At 28.7% G+C, this 27,168-nt stretch overlaps 1 protein-coding gene across 1 annotated transcript in view; it reads right to left on the bottom strand.

Moving 5' to 3' along the window:
• The window catches only part of LOC132934775 (uncharacterized), a 303,914-nt gene that overhangs the window by 120,172 nt on the left and 156,574 nt on the right, over positions 1 to 27,168 (bottom strand). The window lies entirely within an intron of this gene.

Raw genomic sequence — 27,168 nt, 5'->3', positions numbered from 1 at the left:
GGCGTTTCTTAGTTTTGTGTGTCACAACTCTCCATCTCACGTCGCACTCCCGAAATATAAAATTAACAGTGTCATGTTTGTCTGACAGTCGTGCACCGCTCGTCAATTATAATGGACAGTGTCAGTATAATTAAAGGCTATAAGTGTCTAATAATATGATTCTGATTTTCATACGATGATACCGTCCCAGTGGACCTCTAGGGTGGGAGATTATATGGTGTTAAAAGCAAAAGCCACGTACCGTATGGAAGACATAGAGACGACAAAAAAATAAGTGAATTTACGAAACATATATTTTTGTCTTTTTGAAATTTACTCGACATCGAACAAAAATGATCAAATTGTCAACTTAAGATGGTCTGATAATTCAATAATAATTATAATATATAATGACGAGTACGGTGGTACTTATAAGTAATATATAATTTGACCTTATAGAAAAATTGTTATATTTTATTTAATCGGTTTGAATTCATTATTGTTAAATTATTTGTATAACAACATAAATAAATAATTGACCTCTCAAGTTAAACGATTTTTTATTTGTCGCTAAATGAAATGGGTAAAATATATTCCAATGAATGATTTTTTTTTATTTAGTCCAAGAAAGAGTGTTTTAGTTGTTAAATATTTTTAGTTGATTTTTGATATTATAAAAATAATATTTAGGTGCTTGTTGGAATATTCTTATGAATTTAAATTTAAACTCGAATTAAATTTCTCTCTAAATTAAAACAGTATATATAATATGCAAAATGATTATCTATGAAATACATAACTTATCATAATAGTTATATAATTTTTCCAAAACAACGCCGACAAAAAACAATTTTAGTATTTAGAATAGGCATGGAAATCACCACGAGTAAAATAAGCAAATTGGCAAATTGTTTTGAATATATATAAAGCTCGAAGTGAAGTGCCTCTTGATTTAAAAAAAACAAATGGTTTGAAATATAAAACGAGATAAAAATGAGGACCGGCTTTTTTTGAGAATACTGAACAGAGATGATAGATAGCCTACCAGTTTTTGTATTATAAAATTAATTATAATGGTTTCAATAATATTAGTGTAAAGGTGGACGAGTTGATGAAAAACATAAACTATTTAACGCAAGTCTCATAAGTTCTAGTCAAGACAAACCAACGTTAAGAACGTTTAGTCATACCTCTAAGTTAATTGAAACAATTATTATTATAAAATGTTAAGCTTAACCCTAAACGTTTAAAGTTTATACAATGAAAAATCCTATTATAAAGGATACCTAAATGAGGAAGGTTATAAACTTAGGAAGGTTATTTTTGTTGGTTAGTAACTTGGAAATTTAATAAAATGTTTCTTATTTGTTGTTGGTTTTACCGAAATAAAAATAAAAATGCCACAATTGTTTTTTATGCGTATTTGTAGTTCAAATTTTGACTAAATTGGATGCTTTTTTATACATAAAATAACGATTTAGTTATTTTGCTATACTTGAAATATATATAAATTTACTGTAGACCCTAGAGATTTTTCACTCTTACGTGTATTACTGTTTTCTATTTACAAAATGCAATTATCAAAATATTCAGACTAATTTTAAGCTATTAAATTATGTATTCTCATCGTTCTCTATAATAGAATATATTATATTATGGTGCACGGTTTTGACTTATAAGTTAATTTCAAAAACATTAAAATAATTAGTAATAATACAATTTGCGTTGTTATTTGAAAACAATAATTACCCAGTTTAACATACCTTACCAACTCACTATAAAAGAACAATAAATGGCTAATAGTCGCATACAATATTATATCACTATCGTCGAAACTTTATCGCATAAACGCGTAACTTCCTAACTGAAAATGTGTTGATGGTCCCGCCGGCATATAAATATCACTGTATTGACGGTGGCAGGGGAGGGGGGCGTTGTTCCGACGCTCTAGAGCGGTTTCATAAATTTTTCCGCTATTCTTGGCGTTCTTCCACCTACTATATATATATACTGGTGAATTATTATCATTGCTCGCAAAAGCCAAAAACCATTGCCCCGGGCCGCATCCTACCCACACCCACGGCAACAGTCACTTTTAGCCGACGCGTGTCCATCGTATAGTTGTAAAAACGCACAACTATTGTAGGGGCGCGACTGGCATGGCAATAATTATGCGAATAAGACTGCGTTCCTCGGCAGCCCCGTATCCCACCCACCACCAAACCACTTCTTCTCGCATCACGCCAACAATGATAAGTGCACGAGCACAATATTGCCACCACGCCGATCCGCCACGGGGGGCTGATTATAGAAATAAAACATTTCCACTATACGAAAACTAAATTTAACAACATTTTGGATTTCTCATGCTTTCGATACATTAAGACTAAATTTAAAGAATTAAATATCACAGCCTACAAATTACATGGGCCCGCCGTTTTCAATTTCAATTTCAATTTTGTTTTAGCTGCTCAGCTAGGACAATGCATTAACGGATACCTCAAAGATGAAACTTCTATTTTGCATTTTCTGATACCAAATGTTATTAATTTTTTAGTGCACACAATATTAATATATTCAACTTTTAGTGTAAATTAGGAAATTAAAAATATTTTATCAAGGAATAATATTGTTTTCATAATATTTACTTTAATAGTTTTTATAGGTGTTCAGTACCAAATGTCAATCGTTTTATATATGTGAATGTGATTACGTCTTTATCAACCTCCAATTATTATCGACTGTGGTGTCTTACAAATTAGTGAGACTCAAACAAACAATAATTTATTAGTCAGTTGGATGGCGATCTAATTTATTTCCAGTCTACTGTTTATTTATTGTACGTACTTAAGTTTGTTATTTTGTTTTGTATTATTGTTAGTTTAGCTGAGATAAAGAAGATTTTTTGTTAAAAATGCCAAAAGTTAAACCATCGTATTCCTATCAGTTGAGTAATTGTGTGCTTATAAATAAAATGTTGATAATTTTTTAAGTCCATTATTGCGTTAAAAAACATTTTCGGTTATTTTTTTAGAGCATTTAATTCTTTGCCTACTCAGCATAAACGAATAACCTATATTATAAGATGCCCTTAATGAAAAATATGTTGTCAACTTCAATATTTATTCAAAGTTTTTAACCACCAGAGTCAGTAATGTGGTCCAATCTGAGTCACCATGCACGTCAGAATAATTGAAACTATAGAGTTTCGTATTCATACGAAATGATATTCTGCTTGCTGACTTTGAATAGGTGTTTAAATATTATATGTTTTCGTATTTGAATAAAAAATTATTGTTCCTCATTTTTAAAAAAAAAATAAATCATGTTTAAAAACGCTGTCAAAACGCCGTGCTCTAAAATAAAATGTATAAACTAAAATATATTAAGCATTAGTTGTGTAACCCTTAACCAACCTCAGCTTCCTCCTGAACGCTAAAGCTATTGTTCATAAGATTGACTTTGAATAAGTATTTAAAGACACTTAAATATTAATATTTTTATTTCAAATTAAAATTGCTCTACTACTACTAAAAACTCTCGTTTAAAAACCACCAGTAAGACGTTCTCTAAAATAAATTGTTTACGCTAAAATATATTACGAAACATTAGTTGTGTGTAACCCCCGCAGTCCCCCCCGAATCGAGCACTTTAAGATCCACGCGTAAAAACCTTATATTTTACAATATGATGCGATATATACATTTTGCGGTGTCCCCGCCTGTGAGGAGAAGGGTGGAAAACGGGCGTAAAAGGGGGGCCACGGGGACCAGACGAATCGTTCTGGAAGGAAAAATAACAAAATCAATAGAATTCCTCAGAGATGAGCAAGTAATGTATATACCACGTATAGACACACATACACACACATACACACATATATATATATATATATCGCGTATATTCGCGAACAAACGTAAACTTACTGTCTTTCCAACGTCGGAACCAATAAATTGTGTCACGAGAGCCGAAATGCGTGTGAAATAAACGGGCCATCCAAGGATACGGATGTGCATAAATAAATAGAGGTGGATATAGGTTGACTTGAGGGTAAGTTCATGTATAGGTATGGACTGTGGGTTGTCGCATGTCGGATTCTTTATTATATTCACTTTCAATAATATAATTATTTTTTGAAAAAAGGTTGGCAGGTGGGCACCGCTCCGAAGCCTTCGTACAATCTTCGTATATATTTTTTCCCGACCAATTCAAAAATAGGGAAACTAAGAATTTTCAATTTTAACCTCCAAAAAGCACTTACTAGATCCAATTTGTTACTAGAAACCTCCATCGAAGTTGATTATCGGAGCATTTTTTCTACTAGCAAATGTGCCTCCAGACACACGAAATAATGAAACACACATCATTGTATAATCAATACATTAATCGCTACGCTCAGACCTCAGAATCTAAAATTAAATGTTTGGATCTTTATGGGTGGTCGCCACAGCCTTTTAGTTTTACAACTTACTGTGATATTTAATTGATTTTTGTGGTATATTCAACGCACGATAATCATTAAAACAATTTCCGGGCAATTCAAATAACAACAATAATTATCATTATAATCCTCGAAAAACTTGTTCCTCTCCATTTTGTAGTATTGCTCAGCCACAACTGTATAAATGCAAAACGGACTTAAACGTGTTTTGCCTGCAAGTCGCAACGACCACGGCGGTGGCTGCCGACGATTCGAAAACTTTTCAAAGTATTATTAAAAAACTTTACTTTTGTTGAATACGAAATAATTTTCTAAAGCAATCACCACATCCATTTTTAAACAATAAATATGTCATGAATTTGTTATGCATACGATTGTTATTGGATAGATGTTATACGTATTCGTCATCGCTGTAGTTAAAAATTTCATAAAACTGACGTCTTCAAAGTCATTAATGCTCAGTTGGTAACGGGTTCGGTCATAACGTGATTTTACTGTATACCAGGGTTGTGCCCATAGACACCCTCAAAAATCTGTCCTGAGGGAGGGAGGCAAGTTTTTTAATACATAAAATATAATATTTTTAAATTGGTTCGACAGGATTTTTTTTATAATGGTGACCTTTTTTTCGTTTAACGCGCTTTCAATTTGTTATAAAGTAATATAATATCATACCATGGAATTCTCAACTTCAAATGAATTTCCAAAAAGCCAAACCTCCTCACCAGCGCCTTTCAGTCTTGTTCCAGGTTAAATCAGCGTTCTCGTAACAAATAATATAAATTAGTACATAAGAATGTTATGAAATATTATTTAATTTGTATATGGCGCGTATTAAAGATATATCTCTATCTTTACGAATTTTTTTGTTTAATATAAATTATAATATTCTGTGCTAAAAAAAAATATTATTATACTGTCCAACAGTTAAATTATATTTATTTGGCCTTAACACTTTTCCGTGAGTTATGCTTACCTCCAATAAAGCATTTAAAAAACTTTAAACACTTTAATAAAACTGCAATGTAGTATTATTATTTAAATAACACAATATTATATACCTACACTATATAGGTCAGGTTGATTAGGGTATATGTATTAAATTATTTCGGTAAGCTGAACTAGAATTAATAGTATAATATGCAAAGACACTTTTTACGCTGTCGTGAAATGTATTGTAAGAAAAAAACCTATTGTCAATTTACGTGAAATGCATTTTTTTTCATAAAAATGAATTGTAGCGTTATTCCTCATATTATTAAAATGTGACGTTTCCGAAAATAATATGGCCAAATTACAGTTTTTCCGACCCCTTTGAGGATTGAAATGTAATTACTTAAAACCGGACACGAGCTTACCTTCTATATAGGTGCACAATATTGTGGGCTTCGTAGGTAATAATAATAATAATAATAATAATATCAATACACGGATACATTGTTGGACGTTGGCAATAACGAAGGAGTCTCTACTCGAATTTAAACGAATCAAATGCCTAGGTAGCATACTGTGTTTTACAATAAATGTATTCTAGTTTTATTTTACCAATTTTAAATTTATTCAACATATTATACAGGTAAAAAGTGAAACAAATCAATAAATTACCCAAATTGACTTCTAAAAAAAAATATAATTTTTAAATAATTGTGTTACACGATGACAGCGTACCGTATGAAGTAATATATGTGTGTGGTTTCCGTCGTACTTTTCCATAGACGACATAGTATATAATATGAATGATTTTGACTTGTATTTCTGATAATATAGAAATTGAAAAAAGAATTGTATATTTAACAACTTTTGATTATATCTGCAGCAAAAAGATTTGTAAATTATATTTATGAAACTTTAACCATATAGTTTTACAACTATTCGAAATACCATAATATTTGAACACATAAAATAATAATTAACGTTATTCTATCGTGTCATGAAATTATATTATAAATGGATTAAAAAAAAAACCATCTGAATACCATACATGCGGGTTTTTTACATAATTTTAATTTAAAAGCAAAATATTGTCTCGGAATAAAAACATTATTTTTTGACTTGTTCGCGGAATTTCTTCTTTTTTATTTTAACATTATTATTATTCAGTTGTTACATTTTCCGCATACAAATCTTTTCGGATGATTTATTTTATTCGAACTTTATTCAAAATATGAGATACTGGTTTCCAATTCAATGTTTTATGATACGAGTAATAGAAACGTTTAAAATATAAAACCAAACATTTATATTATATATGCATACTGCTTATCTTATATGTTTTAGACACTTTATGTTATTCACATTTTAAATTCATACCAACCAGCTTTGACGTTTCTATGACTGTAATTTATCATTTTTAAACAACAATATTTCGCTGTAATATTTAGTAATATATAGTCATCAAATTTAAATTTGACTATACGCAGTATACATATTATATAATATAATATATACAGGGTGCTTCACCAAGCAAACTCACTTCTATTTTTTCTTTAACAATAAATTAATTTGAATTCAGATTTTTGGAATTTTTAAATATACTTAAAGACGTATATTTAAAAGTTTCAACTCTTGAGGTTTTCTGTACTATAGGTGCTTAAGGAGTGTCCTGAGGCGATATGAACATTATCTGTTTTTCAAATTATTTAGTGGATATTAATTTTGTAAATTTTCGTGTGCCTTGTTCAAAAAGTTAACTAGTAGTTTCTCTGTTATTAAAATGTTTATACTAAGAATAATAGTCCTAAAAAAAATGAATTAAAAAAACATAAAATAGATGTAATTTTGGATTTAGTATTTCTTATACTAAGACCATTTTCATACATTATAAATATTAATAGACTAATATTAATTACTAAAATTATATCTTCCAAACCTATTATCATGTACCTATTATCCTTTGTACACAAATTTAATTAACTCAAAACTACTCGTCCAAATTTTGATTTAGCTACTTCATAGTTTTCAGAAAAATTATCCGATAAATAACTTACAGTGGAGTAGGGGGTTCTCATTTGAAAAATAGATGTTTGTATATCCTTATTCCAATGTACACTCTTTAAATAGTATAAAAAATCTCGAGAATTTTAAAATGTGGTCTTAAGTATATTTGAAAATTCCAAAATTTAGATTTTGAATATTCACTTTATAGGAGAAACATATGGGTGAGCAATGAGCATTCTTGGTGAATCATCCTTTATCTGTATAAGATAGGTACAATTTGCATATTTTCAATCAACAATTAAAGACTTATTTAATAAAATTAACAAAAAAAAAAGAACAACACAAACATTTGTCCAACTCAGTCAACTGCAGTAAAACAAGACTTTAAATAGTGCGGCGCAAAACAAACACGTTGGCCGTTATTATTACATAAGTGCTTTGCGCAATTCCCACATTATAATATTATAGTTTGGTTACATAAAGTCGAATGACCTTAATTTAATATTGTATGCTAATGTATTATGATCTCAAACTTAATAGGTAGGTAAGTAAACTTTTAAGTACCTAGTAGCAAACACGAAATATATGTAATTTTTTATGCACTTCTGAATTACCTAGTAATCACTAATCTGTGGTTGTATTTAGGTATAGGTATTTAATACATATTGTGTTTCAAGTTTTAATAATTATTAATGTTATTGATTGTCTAGGTATTGTTTGATTTGACATTATTTGAGCCTATGGTTACTAACGCTAGTTAGTTTATTGTTAACATTTATCCAAGTAAGCTAGACATTGAGTCAATAATTGATGTAACTACAGATTTTGTAAGTCCAAACTCCAAGTATAAATATAAATCTTATTATTAGGCAATAATTTCAAAATTATTACGATATCAACTTTATCATATTATTATTACCAATTATTATATTATTATGTACTATAGGTATCTATTGTACCTTCAAATTAAATATCTTTAATTAAAATATTTAAAAATAAAATATGTTGAAGTCGAAAGATAAATATTGCATCTGTATATTAAATGACAAAACATTTTTTATATAATACAAAGATGATATTTTTATATCTCATACTTGACTATGTATGCCGATGTCCCTGCATAATATTATATCAAAATTAAACTTTCATGAATTTTTGCGTGGATTGATTAATATAATATTTATAAATTAGGTACATAAACTTTTTATTTCAGCCAATATGACTATATTATTTATGGAACATTTTTTAACTAACATGTATGGATTTATCTATACAGCTAGAATCGAACAAATTGCAAAATTAGTCTTTTTCAAATCTTTTAAAACTATGCATCGAAGTAATAATAATATTTTTTATTTTTATTTTGAACGTTTATAGTAGATATATTATAATATGTAATAGGTATTACTTTTTACTATAGCAAGGTGTCTATGCACTTAAATGAAATTGTTAAGAAGTAATGAAAACAATATAAATTTGTGTAACACACTTTGGTTACAAAATGTTTTATTTAAATACAATATTTTCCCAAATCTACTTGAATTGTAGGCACCTATAGGTGTATCATTTGGTGTTTTTACTCACGATCGAAGTCTGTTTCTAAAGTTCACCGAAATCATATTTAAAACGCAATCAGTCAAATGCTAACTATTTATTAATTCATCCAAATATAATATGACGTAATAAAACGAATACCGAAAAATATCAGACATGCACAGAATCGGATGTAAATTAGGTACATATTATTACGATTCTACGAACGTGTCGCGTGGTTCGGAAAATGCGATTGACGGCGTCGAACAGAAAATCTCCTCACACGAATGGAGTTAAGTGAGTTCACGAAAAATGGAAATAACTTTAAATCAAATGGAATTATATTTAACAGACTTGGAGGTTAAGATTTTGCAACAGTGAACGTTGATATAATAAGACTTATTTGCTCTGAAGCAGCGTCGATATAAATGTAAATGTACCTACGTGACGTATTTCAAGAAAAAAAGACGCCTTTGCAAATACGCTGCATACACGTTGTCGCAAACGAGATAAGTGAAAAAAATCGAATCAATATAGGTACAATATAATTGTGTTTATTCCCACGAGCAAACTCAATTGTGATACTGTAGGCTGGTATATTACATCGGTAATTATTTTAGGGCTGAAAATTATATATATGCCCATTAAACAATATATTGTATGCAGTTGTGCCTTAAAAATAACCAAAATATGCAATAAATAAAAAAAATGTAACTCCTGACACTACTACAGGGTTAGAATTTTTCACTTTCGGCATATTAAAAAATTGAAAATAAAATAAAAAAATGTATCGAAATGCACCGCAAAATTATATAAACCACGACTGATGGCTAAAGTAAAATTAATGTCATACTAGGTGCGATAAAATATATAGTCAAGAATATTATGTGATACTGATGTTATTAATTTATAAATAGGTACCTATTTGTGATGATGGTAACTATTTCGTGATTCTCGATTCGTTGAATTGAAGTGCCTTAAAAATTTATGAAATTCTAAATATTCTCAAAATACAATTCTGTACCTATACAAAATCGTTAGGATATGTAAAAATTGTTCGTAAAATATATCTATTTTTTTACCAACCAATGTAAAAATGAAAATACATATAAATATTGGCCCTATCATATTTTATTATAATAATTATATTATGTTATTAAAATATACATATTGCTGAGTAAATCATCGGATATTTCCTATAATCGCGTTCCTCTAGTCATGTTTTTTTTTAATATGATCAAATTTACTTATTGTATTAAGGTTGAAGTATCTAAACCGAACCACTACAAAATAATATTTCCTGTGTTTTTTTTCAAATATAAATTTTAATAATAAATTGTCTAATAATTTAAAACAACCTTCATTTATACCTACTTGTTTACAATGTTTAGATATTATTTTTAAACCAATTTGTAGATAGTAATATATTTGAGTCCGAACCGATAAGACTTAAATTTAATTAAAACTTAGATAGTAAATTGGTCATTGTGGTTTGACATAAAACTAAAAATTTTGATTCAACATTTAATTAAAACATAACATTTAATTGTTCGGTTCGTGTTTGGTTAAATATACGATAAAAAAAAGTTCGGTTCGAGACTATATTTTTTAATTCAACCCACCTCTAATATATTTATGTTTATTTATATTTTGATCGGATGGAGACCAAAAGACCAATTATCATAGAATTCAGCATAATAATTGTACTTTGTTTTCATATTATAAATTAGGCGCAGTGGCATTAATGAAAACAATTATGGTCGGTAAATTTGAAATGTTATAGCTATATATTTTTAACTTGGTTTTTCAATTTTTGCATTAGTTTTCAATGTGTTTTTAAGTGCGTTATTTATTTTATTTAAGTACTTATTTACACTTTATATTTTATGTTAAGTTTCACATTAGTAGTAGATGATTGGTGAAAAAACAAAAACAAAAAGACAAAATTTAACATGTCCTAAATGACATAAACTCCAACGTGGTCATCCATCTTAGATTAGCTCATACATTTTATGATTACTGTCTAAGTCTATAAAATATATCGTATGTAACTGAAATTGTAAATAATGTACATTTTGCAAATGTATAAACGTTAATTATTCAGTATTTTGAATACTCGACTGTTGTACGCCAACCGATATAGGTACACACGTTGAAAATTGTAAATTTATATACTTAAGTTTGGTTGATTTAGTCAGAAAAACGTAATATAAAGTAAAATAATAAAAAAACAAAAAAAACTACCATAACAAATGGTATACTTCATTTATTATTACTGAAATCTATGACTATATGAGATAGAGATGTTTTTTTTTTCGCTCCCCACAGACAAAATATATCCGTATACCACCACAGGATATTTATCATAAAAAGTATCTCTGTAGTAGGTACGCACATGATACAAATGTATATCATTCATATTAGGTATAACGAAGTTGTTTTCAACCTTTTCGGCAAATATAATATTTCCGCAGTATTTTGAATATAAAACATACCAAAAACACAGCTGACACGAAAATTTACTGAACACAAAAGAACTACCGAGTGTCATACACATAAAGGTATCATTTTATATTTTTATTAGGCGACAAAATATTATTTTTGACGTGGGGATACCTTCAACACAACAATGTTTAATTCTTGCGCGAACAGTTGACAAACTCTACCTACTTTTCTCCCTCAAATACGAAAATTAGTAGTTATCGTTGCTTGCTTCTTATTTTTCATATATATTCGAGCGTAAGTTTTTTTTCAAAATCCTCTTTACAGAGGAAAACTGTATAGTAAAAGAAAAGTCAAAACTATTTTTTTATAAAAATATCTCCGAAGATTTGGCACAACTCGTAAAAGGTCGTCTCTTTGAATTGTAATTGCGATGGTTGTTTTTTTTAGCGAATTGAAATTCTCGTAGGTATTCGACGACAAATATATGATAAAACATTTCATGTTAGGTATTGAAAAAGGATCTCTTAGTTAAGGTAATAACGACCACAAGATTTTTTGCGTAGATAATAGACGCCAATTATATCGCTATACAGAGTGATTCACCAAGCATATGGTATTCCAGTTAAAAATACCGAAAATTAGAAAAAACGGGGGCGAGCATACTTGGTGAATTATATATACCCTATATATTAGTACCCGGGACGTGGGGAAAATGTTATTATGGTTCAGGACTCTCGAAAATTGACCGATTGTGTTCATACCTCGAGCAATTTACTTTTTGGCGCGCAGTCGTTGTCGAATACAAAATTTATACGATAAACACAAAAGGGGATGTTTTCCTAGCAAAGTTTTAATCATTTTCTTCCACTTTTTTTCATAATTAAAGAAGTATCAACTTTTGATTTTCAAATACAAGCTATTCTATTATTTAAAATTCAGAAGGCGTATTAAAGTTGAGACATTCGAGAAATTATTATTTAAATATTTATACTTAGAGGTACCTTTCGTTGAAAATAAATATTGTGTACGAGAAGTATTAAAAACAAAAATTATAAATAAATAATACATTGTAAAGGTAGAAATTTGAATTTGAAAAGCCGTGTCATCGTCGTTATATATTCCTAAGGGGTTTTTTTTTCCAATGAATTCGTTTTATTGTTTAACGTCAAAGTAAGTTTATACAAAAATAACGAAACTAATTTTGATCATACCAACGTCTATCAGTAGTTATAAGTTAATAAGTTATAACTAAAGCAAGTTATTAACAATCATACACGTGTTTAAGGATACTTACAGTTTTCTCTATAGCCCAGTAATTAATATTGTTTTAAAAGTATTATTACAAAATCACATTATTATATTGTTTTATTTTTTTTTTCACTTTTGTTTGATATACGCGTATAACGCTTTTATATTGTAAATAAATGGCCTCCTATTTATCTATATGTGTATTATGATTTGTAAATTACTCATATTAATCCACTTATAGATATAGTGTAAATTACATCCGTTTTGAATTGGGTTTACAGTATAGTAAATACTTCTTAATAATTTTGGTAATAAATTGCTCGTTCAAAATTATCTATTGTGTTATGTGTCAATTACAGTGTCTTCATAAAAATAAAAATGAATTCGTTTTTTTATAAGCATTTCAATTTAAATTCGTTGGTATTTCAAATTTACAAATTGATATACTCAGACGAAAGAGGATTTATAATAATTGTTATCAAATGTTTCTGGGGAAAAAAAAAACAACTAACCATAATTAAAAATAATTTCCCGAGAGGTCGGTAAAATATAATTTAGCTTTAGTTCATTATAAAACAATCATCACTCTAAACCTACATAATAATAATAATATATATTAACGGTGTAGCATTATTTTAATACAAATGCATAAAATACAATATTATATTATACGACAACCATTTTGTAATGCGACCGAATAGCTTCTATTTTCCATAGATTGGAAAACTCAAAAATAGAATGAAACATTGCGTAGTTCGTTAGGTACTTAATTAAGAATTTAGCAATTATATCATTATCACGCATCTATACGATATATTATGTACTATTGTTCAATTGTTGTGTAAAAAATAATGCCCACGGTTTTTGAATATTTTAAGTACCTACCATGAGTTGTTTTATATTTATTATAATTATTTTAGAAACATATTATAATGATATATATTCGAATATTCGATGATGAAAACTCTTATCATTCAATAATTTGAAATTAATTATTTAATTTTTTCCAGAAATAGTTTAGTTGTCTTCTATGAAAATTGTATTTAGCAATTCATATAATATAATGTAAAATTTAATGTATTTTACATAACTTATTAAACTCAAACTCAAATTCGAATATTTTTAATAATATATTAAAAGGACGTTTAACAGATAGTTTCAAGGGATTATAATATTATATAAAAGCAATTATTTCTACTCTACCTATATTTATAAACATTGTATGTAAACCTATAAATTAAATTAAAAGTATTTTGTAGGTGGTCCAATGTAATTTTCGTTGTTGACTGTTGGTTTGATATTAAATATAAAACCATAAAAACATATTAAACAGTTTTGGTAATCCAAAATAAATGTTAAAGAGTTGTTTCAGTTTTAAATTTCAAATCCATATAATGAAATGGTTTTGACAATATTTACACGGTTGCAAAAGAAAACAACAATGGCGATACAATTAATTACAACAATAATTTATTGATTTATCAAGCACTTGATTGAGGAAACCATTCATTAAATATCAGCAACTATATTGTTACATTTTGTTAAATTTTAATTAAGTACACGATAAATAAAAATAATGAGTCCGAGAAAAGTAAACAATTTTTTTGTAGCTTCAAGACAATCTAATAAATATTTACCAAACGTCGACTTCTATATCGAAAACGGGGACAAGGGGTTTTTTAACACGTTAACCTTTTTAATTTAAAATATATGCCCTGTCAAAGACGACCGAGAAACAAAATTATTTTTTCACTAGTTTCGGGCGCCAATAATAAGGATCGTTTAGGATTCCAAGTCTTTTCAGTGCAGCTCGTGTTTCTGATAGGAATAAATTGACGGTCATCTGCACTAAACTTTACTCTTCACTTGACTGATTTTACAGTTGATATTTTTATGTTTTGATTGAGAGGCCTATAACATTGGTTCACCGATCGAAAACACTGTAAAATGCACTATGAGCGCACTCGTACACTATTACTCTATGGGTAAACTTCAACTATTATTTGGTTTATCCCATCATTGCTATTATTAGGGTTGGTATGTTTACGCACTAAACAATACATTTCATTATTGTAATATTGTAATTAGCAAAGTAGATATGTATAAGCACTTGTCCATTCAAAAAATATGCACGGAAAATTGAAAAATATGCATTACACATATTTTTTAATATTTTAATTAATTAATACAATTAAAGGTGTTTAAAAATAATATAATATAATTATTGATTACAATAAAATTATTACGAATTCATATTATACATTTCTTAATCAAAATAGTTGCAGCATTCAACAAAATAATTTGTTTTCAATGTTCGACTGTATTTCTTCAAATGGCAATAGGTATAGAATTCCCGACAGTAAATAGTTTTTATATAATCAATATAAAATACATACTGACTATAGGTAATATACAAATTTAAATTCAGTTTCAGTCAATTACGTTATTTTTATTGATTATATTTTGTATCGAAGACCAGAAAATCCAAAATAATAGGCACTTATATTCAAAATTTTAATTACTATGCAAATATACTATTTGGTACATCATGAAACAAATTTTTATTTAAGAACGCAAAAGAACAATCTAAAAAACCATGTAAAATCATAAACATTCTAAGTCCTAACCCTAGTAACTGTATGAAATAGTTATTGAAATCAAATTAATATAAATTTAAAATTTTTCCAAAATTGTTTGGATACGTAAGACTATATTATACATGTTACTTGTTAGCCGTTCGACTACACCTACGCGTGTTTCTTATTCGATTAAGTAATAACTGATGCATGTTCTTGTCGGAAAACCTCAACAAATTCTCATAATTCAAATCAATTTGGAGAGTATACCTATATAAATATAAACAGAAAATAATATTCAAATTGTTAAGTAAAATTTGGTTTTTTTTTTTTAAGAGATAAATCAAAAGTGATACAACATAAGCAGTATAGGTGCCAGAATAATTTACAATAATTTGTAATGCATTTTATAATGAAATATTTGGTTTTTTACATTTATATTTTTTGTGCATATATTTTGCATTTATTTTTCTAGAGTTTCTAAGGTCATAGATACATTCTAACTCTGTACATCTATTGTCAATTATACTATCGTACGTCCGTTATACGATTTCCGCCGACCGACTTTAATGTTGTCCGCCTGGAAATAATTCAATCGAACTATCGATTTTTTACCGCTAAATTATTTACCACTCATACGTCATATTATATTGTGTGCATCGTACGTGATATTATATCCGATGAGCAAAATAGTATAAAACGGCAAATGTTCATCGTTCACGATAATATTTTCAAACGATATACTTGCAGTGGCTTATCGAGGAGGGCTGAAAATTAACTTTTGAGCTGTAGTTCATAATAATAATTATAGCACTCGGAAGAATATGCACTGAAAACAACCAAAATATGGGCTAAAATATGACCTACATATTTTTTTATACATACCTAAATATAAGTAAAAAAAAACCTATTTATACCACAATAATTGTATTTAAGTTTAGTTGACTGATAATACATTTCGTTTTTTAGATTTCAAAATGAAACTTAAAATTTAAATATAAAAAAATCTCAATATTTGCGAAAATAATATGCAATATCAAATTTTGGATTTTTTTTGTACCTATATGTGTAAACCAAAACTTTAGCTTGTCCAACTTTTTTTTTTGAACAATTCAGTAAAAAAATAAAAATTTATGAACTTCCATGCGTTTCCACCGACAGAGTGGTCCAATTTTAGTAATAGTTTACAATTATGCATAACAATAAATAATTTCGAATCATTGCATGCAAATTTCAACGAACATAATATCTGCAAGCTACCTTATATAAATATATTTTTAAACATTTTAATTTCAAGTATTCAAACTAATGTATAATACGAACAAATAAATAAACGGTTTTACATCGAGTATATAAAAATCAAAAAGATAAAATATCCAAAACTAAAAATATTACTAAGTAGTGTTTAATTTTTAAACCAGTACCTTTGTGTGCCCAGTATGGGCAGAAACGAAAATCTAACCTATCTTCACTTTAGCGGAAATTAATCTTTTTTCTTTTGGCGGAAACGAAACTTTTTACTTTGGCGGAAACGAATACAACTCCCCGTAGGTAGCTACGATCTCGGGATCGATAATGTTATGATACCTATTTGTTCACATTACGGTGAACTTTTGATTTATTTATTTTATACATAAGATATTTCTGTACCCAATTCGGGTTAAGTGATAAAACTAATACGTGGCCGATTGCTGCACGTGAATATATTATTATTATTATAATATCATCAGAATAATATTTTAACTATTTCATTCGTCGTATAGGTACATCTAATTTTTTTTGTGTTTTTTGAAGGAGAGTTGATTTTTTTATGATTTTTCATATTATATTTATCGACTTTATGCAGCTGATCAGCATTGCAAAATGTGAGCAACTTATCCATTACAGAATTCGTTGAAAAAATTAATTTTGCATAATATTAATGCATTATTTTGGAGATAATGTAATATCATACATATTAATATATTATGCATACATAATTATATATGCAGCCTAAATTTCATATTTAACAATACAATGTATTATATTGTTCATATATTTTCATTTCTCGAGTTGTATTTATTTCGTCGAGGGGAAAAAAATGCTTTGAATTTAAAATGAAACACTATGAGAAATAATGCAATAACTAGTTGTTTGTGATGCAATTAGAAATTGTTTAATTTGTTTCTAATGTGATTGAACATAAATAATTTACCAAAGAAAAGTGTACAATAATAATGTAGGCATTATTTTTTATTTATCTATTTGTTTTTATTATGTAATAATTGTTTCAAACGTGATTGAATTGAAGAATAATTTACCAAAGAAAATAATAATTTTCAAGTTTAAGCATATCATTATGTAGATGTGCAATTGATGGACATTGTAAATTATGATAAATGCATCAATATTACTATAAACATATTCTAATGTTACCCTACCTTTAACATAATATCATATTTTTTTATTTTAACTGGCGTAAGTACAGATTTTTAAATAACTCGAAGTACTTGGATAAAAAAAGCATACTTAACCTATTTTAGGATTGTTGATAGAATATTTTAAGTATTTTTTTTAGAACTTATTAGAATCATATTTTAAACTTTCGTGAACCTAAGAATTCACTCTTTCTTTATTAAAATCCCCCTCGAAACTTATTAATTTCCAAGCAGGTTCCATATATACCTGCGATCCGCATTAGGTTGATATAAAATATATGACGTGCACCTCACTCACTATCTACAAATACATGAAAGCATTTTTCTTGTCTTTCCACACGACGGGTAGTCTAAGTATATGCTTTATATGTATGTACATAATATAATATATACATATATATATAAACCGAAAGGCCTGAGCTCAAGTAGACTCCCCATGGTCCGGCGACCTTTTTCATTTATATTAAAGAGGTTATCCGGTCTGCTGTAATAACGACTCCGGTGTAGTAATGAAGGGATAGCTATTTTTTTGTGCACGGAAGGGTGAAACAATAATAGTATTTTGTAATTGTTACATCTGATAGTTTTTCCCGTTTTCGAAAGTCTCGCGTACGTTACGGAATTCTAAAAAAGACCAATTCTAATTTAAATTGTTTGATAAAAGACGTTGTATATTGATCATGTTAACTAGGTCTAGGTACGCACAAATCAGACTTGGGGGGGGGGTATATTCCGAATACTTTTATGATACATTTTAATATAATATTTTATCGTTATGTTTTAAATCAAAAACGACCACATTGATTAGATAAACGACGTATATTGGTCAAGTGAACTACTTCCCACGCGCAGTCGTCACTGCAAATTTCGTACACGCAAATCAGACAGGGAGTAGTATTTTGAATACTTCTAAAATAATTTCAAACATGTACTTGTGTCTCATATAAATTAAATATATTTTATTGTTACGTTTTAAAACATGAATGACCACAGTTATATATATAGGTGCAATATACAATACTTATAGGTACTTTATCTTTGGCTATAATTTCAAATTCGTATTTTCCAAGCATAATGGTTTCAATATCTAAAACAAATAATATTCTAAAAGTATTTGAAATTCTTTTATAGTATTTCCAATAATATATAATATGAAGTATTAAAATACATATATTTGGAATAGGTACTATTTTTCGTTAGTATTCGGTATATTTTACTCTAAATATTTTTCAAAAGTACCCAAGTCTGATAAAAATTGAATACATTATTTGTTTTTCATCTGTGAGTAAAAAAATAGAACATGCACGTGAATTTATTATTAAGCGTAGTACAACAATTGGAGCGAATGCGATCAAAGGTTCACGCGATGTTATCAACTGGCGAGTAGTGTATACCGTGTGTGACCTAATTTACCATAAATGGCATAAACTGTGTACCAAATTAAAAGTCTACAAATTATGTATACAAGGTGTACCAGAATGACAAACAAAATGACTCTTGTTTCAATAAATATTTACAATTTTTTTATATAATTTAAAAACAATTGCGGAACAAGTACAGTAAGACACTTTTTTTTATTTATACTGCAAAACATTCAGAATAGCCAATTTGTAAATCTAATTTTTTTTAATATTGATGGTAAAAACGTCTATTTAAGTCAAGTAGGTAGTTTATTTTTTACAATGTTTTTCTGAGTAAATTAATTCGGAACGTAATAGCAATTCGGAGTAAATAAACTAATTCAAAAGTAATATTTTTTTCAAACTATTCTTCTTGAGAATATACAGTTGTAAGTATATCTTAAATTGTTTATTTTCCATATAATTTTCAAACATTTTTTCGTAGGTACGTTTAACTAATGCCAATTTTCCATTTGTCAGGTCATTCTGTTACACCATGTTTACTTACTCTATAATATTGTACTAGACAGGATACCCACACATAATAATATATCATAAATTCACCTAATATGCGATAAAAACGACAACAATATATAATATATGTGGACAATTTTTTTTACACGACACACTATCGGAGCGAATTTAAACTAATTTATACATAATAATACTATAATGGTTTATCTGAATTCATAATTCTGGTGCCCAAGCACATCAAACAACGTCATGCTGATTCGTGCACATAATATGTATTATTTATCAGATTTATATCAATTGTGTTATAGGTACTTTGTATTATAATTATTGCGTTTATACTGTTATAATGAATACTAGGTACAAATTCAGATTTTTGGAATTGTTCAGTGAGTGGATTATATTATTAAGGATCATTTTTTTTCACATTCATAGATTTTTTTGCTATTTTATCAATGTCCTTTTACGATACAAAATTCATTTTATTAAATACGAATCCATCTTTTTTTAGTACCTACCTACATAGTACATATTGTGGAGTAGTTTTTTTTTTTAAAACTTTGATTAGCTCAATAAAAATTCAAAATAAAAGTTGTCAAAACATTAAACGTTACGAATTAAAGGTTAAATTATGGTGTACGGTTATAGGTTAGATGATTTTGACAAGTCTTAGAATTCTAATAACTTAATATTAATAACTTTAAAATCATCATATCATAGATTGACCTATTTTTCTTAGTTCATAGGTAGGTAGGTAGGTGCATTAAGTTAAACGATAACTACTTCATAGAGAATCAGAAGAATAAAATTTTTTTTTAAATTGTATCACTTGATAAATTGTATGTATGTAGGTAGCTACTATAAGGTATTTAAATATTTTGTATCTAATTTTCGGACTTTGAATACGACTCCATAAGTTATACCACAGTTATACCTAATGTTGGTTAGATTTGAGTTTTGAGTACCTACCCGCTGTTTTGAGGCAATGGCGTATTTGACATTTTTTTGTAAAATACCTTAAAGCATTTTACTTGTCGGTTTTCGGTGTTAATATTTTCCTTTGTACAATCAAGAAAACTCTATCTACTAAAAATGCATTTTAAAAGTATTTTTTTTGTTTACTGTTTGTTTGTATGTTAGCGTAAAATTAAAAAGTAATCTTCAACAAATAGGCAACTAATGCATTTAAATACTTCCTTAGTTTGATAATTAAGTTAGTTTGAGGGCATCGCTCCAATGCTCCATACATGATGATAAAACATAAAATTAATACGGTTCAGGTATTTCTTGATGACTATTTGCTTGAGTTCATTTTGGATACGTGTGTAAAACTTTACAAGCGTAAGTTCATCAACTCGTTTTAAGCATATAAATAATCAAATTCATTAACTATGGAATCATTATTTCATTTAATGTACCTACTCCCGTATTATTTATACATTATTATGTTATGCTATGCCAGTGTGCCTCGACACGATGGTCTTGATTATATTGTTAACCATTGTTTTGAGTAATGCTACCGTGTCTGTGGTGGTAAAATATTAAAACATCAATATCAGCTTTTAAATTTAAATGAGTTTAATATACCTCTCCGAAAGTTTGGACTGTATATACACCCAAGAGTGATATTCTAGATAAATAAATAAACAACCACTAATTATATTTTAGATAGGTACCACGTGAAGTAATTTCGTCAGCGAATATCATATATATATATATATCAACGCAAGTCATCTAATTTCGTGTCCAATTTCAGATTTTCACTCCTCGCCGAATTCAAGAATATATTAAAACGATATAGTATATTGTGTATCAAGGGCGGAAGTGAACTATTTCAGTCGCGAGCCACGTGTGCAACACGAGCCACAGGCGAAGGCCGCATTTCGCCCAAGACTGAAATTGCCTTCCCACACGAGCCACACATACTATTTTTTGTCATGCCTCTGCGTCCATCGATCACAGCAAAGTTAATGCAGGGATCTATGCAACAACTAGACCATAATTCTCAGACGACAATATTTCATGAAAGAAACGATTTGGTTTTATTTATTTTAAGCGTCACGCGTGGAGGTTATAATATGAATATAATATGTAATCAAAAGTTTATGTTTTGTAAGGACCGTGGTATAGATTTCAGTGTCTGGTTGTGCAGGGGATACACGTGTGATATGTGCGCCCGGCACTTTTGGGGATTTCCACTTTACCACCCGGCACTATTAGGGATTCCCACTTTACTGCCCACTGGACGGAAGAAGGACGCTTTCCGGCGCTTCAACCGCTATCGAAAGCCAAACTTTCGGCGCAGGCGTGACAAAAAATATATTACACTTCACGTGCATATACAAAATTAAAGCATAATAAAGTAACTTTAAAAATTATCATTGGTTATAGGCAGTGTTCGGACTTATCTAGATGAATATCTAGATAATTATTTGTTCATCTTTTATCCTATCTAGATAAATATTTACAAGGTATCTAAACGTTTATCTTATATAATTTTTTTACTAATCTAAATAAATTCATCTAGATATATTTTTTATTAATAAAAATCGCGAAATTGTACAAACGCATTTTTAAATATTTATACAGATTCACAAACAAAGTTTATGGTTTATAAATAATATAATTATTTTTATTTATATCATGATTATTATTATGTTCCTAGTGCCCAACTAAAATATTATACCTAAATTTAAAACCATTTAAAAAATAATTGTATCTTTTTTTATCTGGATAAAAAAGTATTGATCATTATCTTTATATAGATAACTATGAGTTGCATTATCTTTTATATCTATCTAGATAAATTTGAGTTACATTATCTTTTATATCTATCTAGATAAATTTGAGTTGCATTATCTTTATCTTTATCTAGATAAAAAGTACTTATCTAATCCGAACACTGGTTATAGGTAATTTACTATAAAGGTAATACGATTATTATACTGCAGTGTTGATCTTTGTAATTGGATTAACTTAAATAATTGACATGGGCGTTTGCTGCCCTGCCATAGTGAAATTAAGTGTCTACAAAAATGTAAATGTTGGGAAAATGGGTTTTTAATTTTTTTAAACTTTTTTGCTTGTTAACAAAATTATTTAACAACATTTTGATCGTCATTTGTAGTTAATTAGGTACCTCAGAAATCGCAAAATTAAGCGGGTACCTACTACGTCCGTGATGGTAATAAACAGTGGAGCATGGCCGGTTTCCGTCAAATGTGTACCTTTCCCTTTTCCGCCAATTCACTTTTCCACAAAAAAAAAAAATGTTCGTTCGATGTTTATATAATTATTAATATTTTTTATCAGTAGAACCTCGAGTTTGGCGAACGGAACTGGTAGGCTTGGCGGGCGACTGCTGTCCACTTGTCATAATTTATTAGTATAAACTATATTATTATATGCGGTTCTTAACTAGTTGAAATTCGTATAATCTTAAAAAAAACATCAACATTTGTCAACCGTAACGTTGTGCGCATGCTTAAAAATAGAAAATCGCAAACCTCAGAAGGATACTGCTTACAACTTCGATTACTACTTCGAAAATAATGATTATTTCAAATTTTATTTTTTGCACCATTTATTTCAACTTGTTGATATACATGTTTAAAAAGAAAAAAATCAGTAAAGCGCGTGGTAACTAAATTTAATTTGTTCCTTTATTTAAAATACAAGTACTTAATGTTTTATAATTTTATTTCGATATTTATAATTTTTATTTTTACACTGTACATCCACCTCCCAAAAGAGGGGTGGAATTTTATAAGTTACCCGGTGCGCTTAATTTCTAAATACGGCTTTGCATGGTAGGTTTATATTGTTTTACACCTCAAGGCACCTGATGAAAATAACGGTGAGCTCACCAAAAATGTGTTCCACATCATTCAAAAAGAAACAAAATCCTAAATATACGCCTCTGTGTATGTTGTTGTCGTTACATTTATTTCACTCGATCGGATATTTGCTATACGGGAATTAAACGAAGCTAACAAAAAGCGTCGTTCGTATATTTCCTTTTCCTTTATCGAAACGCATGTATAAGCAATATATTAAAATAGGCGTTTGCATAAAATCGGAAATACGCGCGAATGACGATGATGATAATAATAATAATAATATGTACTCATCTGCAGTTCGATACGATTCGATTATGTCGATTTCGTTTTATATAATAATGATAAATATTAAAATATAATATAAACGCGGGTAATCGGTCGGATAGACGTAACGGCGGCAACTGCTGGCAATATAAGAGGAAATCAGTGTTTCAGATTTCGTCATAGATTCGATTAAGCTGGATGGGCGGAATCGGCAGATAAATAAAAAAGAAAATCGGAGAGTATATTATTTTCGTCGTGTTTTCTTTTCATCCCTCGCCGGAGCGTTCGAAAACGAGGAACAATTATAGTCTCCGACGTGTATAAGTAGGTAGGTACCTACGGCCTGCACTATTACCCTGCACTTTTAGTTACTACGTTTTTAATAATCTCTTCCAAACATACCTAGTTATTACCATAGGTGGAAATCCATCACAATTTCAGAGGGGGGAGGGCTAAAATTACTAACACTAATATGGGCAGGTGGCTTCAATTCCATATAATAAAAAAGTTATCTGTTTTTTTTTGGGGGGGGAGGGGGCTAATTCGATATTTGGGGGTGCTAACTAACCCAAGCCCCTCCCCGATGTCTACGTATGGTTATTACCTCACTCCAACCAGTGTTTGCCATATTATTATATAGGAAGGTAGTAGGTACAAAAGTTACGAGTATTATTTATCTGCTGGTTTCGCGCAGGCAGATAAATAAAAAAAAAAAGTCGAGACTATATTATTTTTGTTGAGTTTTCTTTTCATCCCTCTCCGGAGTGTTCAAAAACGAGGGACATTTGTCTCCATAAGTAGATACCAACTATCCCACATTTTTAAACCACGATGACTACGTTTTTCAATCATCTCATCCAAAATATATAATTATATTACTCCAACCAACCTTCGCTTATATTATTATATAGGTAGGTAGTAGGTAAAAAAAGTCTCGAGATTATGATAATAATATAATATACACAGTGAATACGGAGAGATCCAATTTACACTAATATTCAAAGTAAATTTCCATGTTTTTGTATAAAGTTTGAAAGTTTTTTTTTTATTCTACGTTTTTACAGTAAATTATCACTTTTACTATTTTTTTTTATCATTTGTATTTAGGATTTTTTATTTTTGCATTTTAATTAGGTACCTATATCTTTAATTTCATAGTGAGAAATGTAACCTTTTTTATAAGTTTTTAAAGTCAAAACGAACGGAGTGAAATTGAGAAAATAATATGTTCTAAACTTGAAATTCCTATAATATTTATGCATTATTCGAAATGGATACAACAACATGATGATGTTATATTATTATGTTGTTAAAAAAAAATGCTAATCCGCACCAATGGGTACCTGAATGAATTAACATAAAAATGATAATGTGTTTTTGTAAAAATGTATTGTTATGCTATAGAGATAGGTACATGTTTCAATCTTTATAAAAATGGATTTTAGAAACACAAAAAATGACTTAGAAAGTAAGTGCAGCTATATGCAAATGGATTACGATGGTGTGCGTCTGATAGAAATGAGCATTATTTTTGACGCCGAAAACACGCACGCATTTGCATCAGTCAATGTTAAGGACGACGACGGCGTCGGTGGTTGAGTGCGTTATCGAAAGTAAAATAATACTAAATAGCAGTATATAAAATGCACACTTAAGTCCACGCTGGCGGATTGACTTTGCAAAAAAAAAATAATTTAACTTTGGGCTTAACCCTCGATCGGGAACTTTTGAGGGAATCGTTAGAGGTAAAGACAATAAGTCAGAGAACCCTAATCCTTATGACGATGAGACAATAATATTAATATTTAAATTTTACAAATACATTTTGAGATTATAAAAACCCTGCGAAATAAATTCGCGTCATGTCGTATAATTATTATATGATCACGGACAATCGTGTTTAACATTTAAAAACAAAATATTATATACAGAGTAACACATGCATCATACCTGCAAGCCTGTTAAATAATTTACTGTACAAAAAAAGAGTGGTCAATTGAAAACCAGAAGTCCTTGAGTAGTACAAAACATTTAAAGAATTTTAAAATGTGGTCTTGCAAGTATATGTTTTGAATATCACAAAAATCAGATTGTTTAATAACGTCGTTATCGAAAATAAAAAGGGGATTAGAATGTTTGGCGGAGAAAACCCAATGTTACCAAATGTTTAATCACAGCTGTAACAATATAGGTACCTACCATTATATTCAAATTTGAAAAATACGTCAATTAGTCGCAATAATATAATAACAAACACGATTATATATTTATATCAATAAAAAAAAAAATAAAAACAATCCGTGATAAATCCGTAATCATTTCATTGTGGGTAGAACTCGATTTGTATACGATTTAATATCCTTTTGGGGAACACGATTGCGTACGAAGTGTATTAGGCTCCAACATTGTAAAATGTATAGCATTATTCAATTTCCAAAATAACACAATCCCGGATAAAAAAAATTGTCACTTTCAAAAAAATACTAACAGTATTTAAAGGGGTATTTGGTATGAACTATAAATAAACATCATCATTAAAATAATTGTTAAAAAAAAGTACACTAATGATGGTTAGCCAAACTCGTCATCGTAAAAAATTCAAAATAAATATTCTGATTTGAATACAAAACCAATTCAATTTAAATGCACCCAAATATTGTTGTGGATTTTTAATCATTAATGATAATATTTTAATTGAAGTTTGAATACATTTTACATCGTTCTCCGTAAAATTTCAGAGTTTCATTTAAATTTTCAAGCGGTTTTGAACTTATGCAGCCCTTTTCGCAGTCCAAAACTACTGTAAATATCGATCTGTGTATTAATTTTATTTTTTGAGTCGTATTAACTAATTATAAAAATCAGGGAAATTTGCAGGCCTTATCGCACTAAAATAAAATTAATTTTACACGTGCAGAATCGTGTTGTTAAAAGGCACCGCCTATGTCTACTGTATGTGTACCCAATCGAATTCTACTCCTTTGACGCTTCAAGTACACAATACACATACCTTATATTATAAAGTCGTATTTCAATCAGCATATCGTTTTAAATCAAACGAATTCGAGTACATCGAAAAATTCTTCTGCGATCAGTTGTATAGTTGTGTACACTTATTAACAGGGCTGTGAATCTAATGATTTTGCATAATATCAATGCGTTTTGTTTTGAATTCAAAATTAGTGAGATGATATTGTATGGCAGATTCAAGACATTGCCATTCTAAATGTGAAATTTTTTTGTTGAATAATTTTGCATATTTTAGACAATAGTATATGTACAAAATGGCATATTCAACTGTTGTTGTTTTCTTTGTAATATTTGTATTGCTTATTTGGAAAGAAATGATGTATTCGGTGTTTTATGTACCATTTTAATACTTATAATATTTTGAATTGACGTTTTAATATAAAACATTTTTATTTTTCATACGTTTTGGATTCTTACGCTTTCTGCAAATATTGAGATATAAATTACTTTTTCTCGGTTAACAAGATTGAAAAAGTCAAACGAGTTTCTTCACAAGTTTTTCATTTAGCAATATAAGCATATCATTGAAAACAATTTTTTAAGCACAATTTTTTTTTATCACGTTACGTGTCGATTATTTTCAAATTA

Source organism: Metopolophium dirhodum, chromosome 1 (genome assembly GCF_019925205.1).
Source record: "Metopolophium dirhodum isolate CAU chromosome 1, ASM1992520v1, whole genome shotgun sequence".
NCBI lineage: Eukaryota > Metazoa > Arthropoda > Insecta > Hemiptera > Aphididae > Metopolophium > Metopolophium dirhodum.
This window is presented reverse-complemented; position numbering and strand designations above follow the sequence as displayed.